The sequence below is a fragment of the Chrysochloris asiatica genome, unplaced genomic scaffold, assembly GCF_000296735.1.
Source record: "Chrysochloris asiatica unplaced genomic scaffold, ChrAsi1.0 scaffold00296, whole genome shotgun sequence".
In the NCBI taxonomy this organism is placed as follows: Eukaryota; Metazoa; Chordata; class Mammalia; order Afrosoricida; family Chrysochloridae; genus Chrysochloris; species Chrysochloris asiatica.
In genome coordinates this window covers 2,457,282-2,464,300 of record NW_006408814.1, presented here as the reverse complement: position 1 = coordinate 2,464,300, position 7,019 = coordinate 2,457,282, and the positions used below count along the sequence as shown (strand labels likewise).

Below are 7,019 nucleotides of genomic sequence, written 5' to 3'. Positions count from 1 at the left end.
TGCCACAATTAACCCTCTAGTGTGATGAAATCACTAGGTTTATAAAATCAAATCCCTCATTCGGCTTAGGTGTATATTTTGAGAAAATGGGGTCATTCCTGAATTTGGCGCTGTGGATTAATGCGCCAGAGTGCAAAGCCATTTGAACTGCAAGGTTGGCGGTTCAAGCTCACCAGCTGCTCCTCAGAAACCCTATACAGGGTCGCTATGAGTCAGAACCGACTCAAAGGCACCTAACAAAAACAAGCCGTGTGCACCCTATCCATGAACTCTTGTTCTCAAAGAAATCTTTGACTTTTGACAACTAAATTATTTACTGATTTTTTTTTATGAAGCCAAAAGGACATATATAAATGGAGTTCTGGTGTGAAGCAACAGGATAAGCACTGTATTACTAACTGAAAGTTTGGTGTTTCAGATTCACCAGCTGCTCCTTTGAAACCCTATGTAAGGTCCCTATGAGTTGGACTCCAGTGTACTAACAGCAACAACAACTAGCATCTCACATGCTAATCCCCCAAATCCTTACATGCCTGCCTTTCTTAATTTTTCAGCCTTTAGATTGTTGTTATAAAGTGCCATTGAGTTGGTTCTGATCCATAGCGACCATGTACAGGGTTTCTGAGGAGTGGCTGGTGAGCTTGAATCACTGACCTTGTGATTTAAACCAACTTTGCCTGTCTACAGCGCCACACCAGGACTCGTAACAAAGTCCAACAAGGAAGATACCAGGAGAAGACTTGTGAGGTGAGGTTGTGATAATAACCTACCCAGACTCCCTGCTGGACCCTGTGTCTCACTGCAGAGATGACCTAAGAATTCAAGAGGCAAGTGCATTGGGGCCATGAAGCCTACAGGGTCCTGGTGTTGTTGTTAAGTGCCATGCCTTGGAGTCAGCTCCAATCTATAGTCATCCTCTACAGGGTTTCCGAGGCTGTAAATCTTTACGAGAGCCAAAACCACTATGCGCTACCAGAGCTCCTTGTACTCTCTAATCACTTCACAGAAAGGGGCTCCTGAGCGCTTACATCCATCCATCTCAGCATTTGATTCACCAGTTCGGAATTTCCCAGAATCCTGCCAGTGCAGGTTGCAGGTTCTCAACTGGCCCACCCCACTTCCCCGTGGGCATTTGACAATCTCTTGAGATGCTTTTGGTTGTCATTACTAAGGAGGTGCATTGACATCTAGTGGGTAGAGGCCATTGTTGTGGTGGTGGCGGTTCTGTGCCGTGGAGTCAGTTCCGACTCATAGTGACCCTGTACAGAGTTTCTGAGGCTGTAAATTTTTATGGGAGCAGAAAGTCTCATCTTTCTCTCATGGAACAGCTGGTAGTTTCGAACTGCTGACTGTGAGATTAACAGCCTGATTCATAACCACTACGTTATCAGAGCTCCTTGGGTAGAGGCCATCATTACTGCTAAATGACCTAAAATGCACAAGACAAAATGCTCTCATAAGGAAGGATGGTCTGGCCTCTCAGTTCAGTGACTTGAAGTTGAGCAGCCAAAGTGTCCTGGCAGGAGAGGCCATTGAAGGAATTGTTTGAGCGGAAGTAACATCAGAGGACTGAGCCAGAACTTAGGGATTCTCTCAGGGAGAGAGACCACTGCCTGGTAGTCTGATCCCAAGTTGGAAGCAACAAGGCACAGGAGAGGGTCTGGTCGGGGGTGACTGATTAGCTGCTTTCCAGTGGGCACTGCCTGGCCATAGTGACCCATATGTTACAGGGTAGAATGCTGCCAGAGGACTTGCTTGGCAGAAATCTTTACTGAAGTAGTCTGGCAGGGTTTTCCTTCACAATAGTCAATGAGTGGATTCGAACCTCCAACCTTTAGGTTGGTCATTGAGCACAAAGTAGTCGGGGGGCACAAAGTAGTCGGGGGGCACCTAAGATCAATCCAGTCAGTTCTGGTGAAACCAAGCACAGGCCACAGATGATATTTGGGGACACTGAGGCAAAGCTGTTTGGCCTCATTGTTTCCCCTTGCCAACCTCCAGGGGACTTAAAGTCCTACTTTCCTATGCATATCAAAGGAATAAGGAGCTCTAGTAGTGTAATGCTTAACCTCAAGGTCAGCAATTTGAAACTACCAGCTGTTCCACATGAGAAACAGGAGGCTTTCTGTTCCCATAAAGATTTACAGCCTCAGAAACCCTATACAGGGTTGTAGTGAGTCAGAACCAACTCCACAGCACAAAACCACTACCAACCACCATCAAAGGTGGGCTTGGGTGAGAGGAGAAAGTGGAATACTCTGGTTAATAATGACTTATTTCAGTGCACATGGATTTGGTGGGAACATCACATTTCAATAGGTTTGAGATGGGGTAGCAGTCCCGTTCCAATTAAAATATGAGTCCATAAAGTTAGGTTTCGTTTGACCAATTTCAAACGGAAGCAAAACTCTCTCCTTAAGAGCATGCAGAGCAGGAATCCCAAAGCAACACCAAGCTCAGGACTTCAAAAGGCAAAGACAACACAGCTTAGCTTAAAATGTATCTCTCTATACACTTTTTCTGCTAAAGATTTTTTTCTAGAGATTTCCCTACAAATCAGGGCTGAATGCCAAGTTCCAAAGAAGGAGTGTTCTGGAAACCTATAAATAAGGCCAAGTTGGAGGTACGCTTCAGCTTTTTTACAAAAAGTTGTTACACTGGACATTTATAAGATGTTTGTCAGTGCCCCAAGAGGACTTGTGGGATTCTGCTCTGTAACTCTGGAATTGTTTGTAATTAGAGCTGATAGATAAAGGAACGCCCCTAAGCACCAGAAGTATCACAAACCTTCATTGGATCATTCAGTACATTTGCAGGTACAGACATAAGATGTGATTTTCTCTGTCAGTGTAATCGGGAGTACATAGTAATGAAGTCTCAAGTGCCCTTGGGTGTCAGGTGCATGAAGGAGAGGGTCTGTGAATTCCTGTGAATACTCTCGAGAAATGGTTATTTGTTATTAGTAGACTCACTCAGAAAAAAGGGAGAGAGAGATTGACTGGGATTCTGAAAGTGTGGAAATTTGCATTTTTAGCATTCTTCCAGTAATTTATAAAAACAAGACTGGGTGATGGAAAGTTTCTGAAGTAAGAGACATACTATTCAAAGCCCTAAAACAAGGAGAGGCTGCTGTTCCACAGACCTACGAGTTTTATAGTCCCCATCTGTTTCACTTTCTTTCGCGAATGAGACTACATTTCCCAGAATGCCACATTGCTGGAGCTCCCACAGGATTGGTCAGAGCAGTGCAAATGGGATTATGGGTCTTCCTGCAAAAGGTAGAGTTTTGGACAGTGATTGGCCAACGGCTTGATGAAACTCCATTTCCACAATCAGATTGCATTCTCCAGCTTTTACTTCTAACCAAGTGGCGGTGTCACTACCTTATAGTAGCTTTGCCCATGCCTCTCCTCGGGCCCCAATCTTTCCTCTGGCAGCTTTGAAACTTCAGAGACAGGATTCCAGCCATGCAGTTACCTGAGCGGCTTTGGGCGGCGCAGTGCACAGGTGCCAGTGGCCGGTTGGAAGACACACTCTGGCGCTCTTTCAAGTGGGAGTTTCTGGGGGAGAGACCCGGCAGCGGGTGACCAAGAGAGTTGGTGACCGAACGTCTTCTTATTCGGCCATGGCAGCTCTGCGACACACAGGCCTGGATGACACAGACAGCAACAACGAGCCGCCTCCAAGCTGGGAGGAGAGAACCACCAAGGACAGCTGGGTTTAGTATGTCAAGTAAGGAGGCTGCAGTGGGCGCTACTGGGCCTGGACGCACCTGGAGCCATGACCCTGTGGGCCCGCTCACAAGGGCTATTCGATATGGACTTGATGACTTTACCGTCCCAAGGACGGGCGGGTCCCCTCTGCAGCCAGAGGCGACGTCCAGTGCGCTGCCTACTGGTCATGAGTCGGCACTGCACGGTGCCATGGGGGCAAATGAGTTAATCCTCCTCAACTCTGAACCCCAAGTCTCTTAGCTCATCCTGACTCACTGTAGGGTTTCTGAGACCCTAAATCATTATGGCAGCAGTTTGTGGGTTTGAACCCCCAACTTTGCAGTTAGCAGTCCAACTCCTACAATAGTACAGAACATAAACTGACATGCAGATGCCCAGGATCTAGAGAGGGAGCCTGGGAATATGTCCCAGTTCACAGTTTCTTGATCTTTTCCCTGAAACATCCTGGATACATGCGCAGATCCCTCTGAACCTTGGCCCCATCTGTTGCCTCATGGCCTTGTGCAATAGAGAGAATTCCAAGTCTCAATTTCCTCATCTGTAAAATGGGTTGATGGATGTAGTCAGTCCAGGTACTGTGCAGAAAGCACTTAACAGAAGTTCTCACAAATATTACTAATAAAAACGAGAAAACGCCCCAGACCTATGAGCATTGCTCTCTGTCTCGGCAAGTAAGGAATGTCTTCAGTTTGGATTTTGCTTATCCACAATGATGACTTCCAGAACTGAAGGTTCTCTCCAGACCTCCTATGCAGTGGCTCCTTTGATCCATTCTAATCCTAGGTTCTCAGTCCTCTTGACCTCTCCTCACCTGCAAGAGTCTCTGGTTACTCCTTCCCTTAAGTCTGAGGGAGTCACTGGTTCTCCTGAGGGTTGAGAAACTTTGATAGTGGGCCCTTGTGAAGACTGCCTTTCTAGTCATTTCCTTTTACAAACATGTCTCCCACCCACTGCAGGCCAGGACTGTTGGACAGATGCTGTAGCTCCGGGTGAGACCTCTGGGAACTTGTGGGAGCCCCTCTCCGAGCCTTGCTCCTTTCTTGCTTACCCACTCACTGTGGTGCATTGGTAAGCCCCACAAGCACCCACATTGCGTGGGACCCCCCACCAGCCTGTGCATCCCAAGCAGAAGCAGCCATTCCTGACTCTGGGGACTTATCAATGAAGTGGGCCACTGAAGGCAGACCTGCAGCCAGAGAGCTGGTCAGACTTTTCTTGGCTCCCTGCAGCCCTCTCCAGTGGCCCTCTGTGGAAGATGAGGTGGGGAGTACCAAGGCCCTCTATCCTTTACACCCTCCCTTTTCTTCTCAGCGTAGGGCTGTTGTTGTTAGGTGTCATCGTGTAAGAACCGACTGTAGCGACCCTTTGCACAATAGAATGAAACCTGGCTGGTCCTGTACCATCTTCAATATTGTTGGTACACTTGAGCCCATTGCTCAATGGTCTTTCTTTTTCGCTGACCCGCCACTTCACCGAGCATGATGTCTTTCTCTAGGTACTGGTCCCTCCTGATAGTATGTCTGAAGTATGAGAGACCAAGTCTGGCCATTCTGGCTTCAAAGGAGCTCTGTGGCTAAACTTCTTCCAAAACAGATCTGTTTTTTGTTCTTATATCCCATGATACAAATACATCAGTTCTTCTATGGCCTTGTAACCTAGACATCCCTGTCAGGAGCTCTTCCCCACTGAGAGCTCCAGCGTGCCTGCTCATTTAAAGAAACTTCTTTGGAAACAAAAGTCTTGGAAGTGCATGCCTGAAAGTGAAGTTCATATAATAGAGTAAAACAACTATCCTTTGGATTCCATGTGGTTTACATTAAGTCATTAGTAATGATTTCTGTAGATGACAAATAGTTGATTAAAAGAAAAACTTAAAAGAAGTCTTCTATTTAAGAAAGAGTGGCTCTTTGGGGGAGAGGTAGTAATTTACTCTTTGTTAAACGCATCATTTTTGGTGACAATGAAAAAGAACACTTTATAATTTTTACCTGTAAGGATTTTATGTGAAGAAAATATGTTTCTATGAAAGGCCCAGTTCTGAAGTCTTCAGACATGTGAGCTTCTGCACTGCTCTCTAGAAGCCCAGGAGGTCTTGGTGATGCAGTGGTGCAGAAAGGTCAGCAGTTCTAACCCCCCCCCCCCAGTCACCAGAGGCTCCATGGGAGACAAAACCTGGGGATTTGCCCCCCGCCCAAAGATGATGGCATAGGAAATCTTGGGGAGCAGTGCTGTCAAACAGAGTCACAATGAGAGGGCGCCTAACAACAACAGGCGTCAATCCGTTGTACTGATGAGGAAAATGAGGCCTACGGAGGGCGGACAACTGGGAAGCAGAAGGGCTGAATCAGTCCTCAATCAGCACGTTACCCTCTACACTTCAGTGAAGCCCAGCTTTTCCCCTGGGGCTGGCTGTGCCCCTAAGGATGGATTTGGAAGTTGTTCCCTGGTTATCTGCTTCTTTGAGGAGGTTGGGGTTAGGGATGCCTGGACCCTTTTGTCTCTGTGCAGGAGAGCAGGTATTTTAAAGATGCAGCTCTGTCAGATATGCACTGAACTGCCAACTGCAAGGTCAGCACTTCAAGCCTACCAGCCACTTCAAGAAGAACCTACACAGGGTCCCTCTGAGTCAGAATTGGCAGACTAGGAAGGGTGGAGGGCATGGGCAGGGTCAAATCCCTGAGGCAGGAGTGACCAAGGTAGGCTTGAGGACATGGGGAGCCCCCTGGAGAAAGGTCCTGGCAGACATTGGTGGGACATGGGTGGCTCAGGCCCTGTGATATGGGAGACCACAGGGTCTCCTCCAACCCCAACCAGAGGCCTGTGTGGGAATCCCATGTGGATGGGAGACTCTTGGGAGATCGAGACCTTTCCTTCCCTCTCCTGTCCCTCTTCTCCTACACCCCTTTCCTCTTGGTCTCCCCTTCTCTTCTTTGATTCCTCCTCCCCCTCCACTAGCCTATAGTGGTAGGCTTTCTTGGGGAGAGTTTCACAGGATTTCATTTCCTTACAACTCAGGGAATTACACCTCTGAGGGGGAAAGAAATGATTTGGTTTTGGATATTTCTTCTCAAATGTCTGGCTTTACTGCTTTTGTTGTAGTTGTTAAGTGTCATTGAGTCAGTTCCGACCTATAACAACCCTGTATAGGGTTTTCGAGGAGTGGCTGGTGAGCTTAACCTGCTGACCCTGTGGTTCAGACCGACTTTGTAGTCCAGTGCATTATCCCACAGTGCCACACTAAAACTCCTTTGGTTGGTGGTTATGTGCCATGGAGTGGGTTCCAAC

General features: G+C 47.3%; 1 pseudogene; it reads left to right on the top strand.

Moving 5' to 3' along the window:
* Positions 1-3,625: 3,625 nt before the first annotated feature.
* The window catches only part of LOC102811597, a 9,138-nt pseudogene continuing 5,744 nt past the window's right edge, over positions 3,626-7,019 (top strand).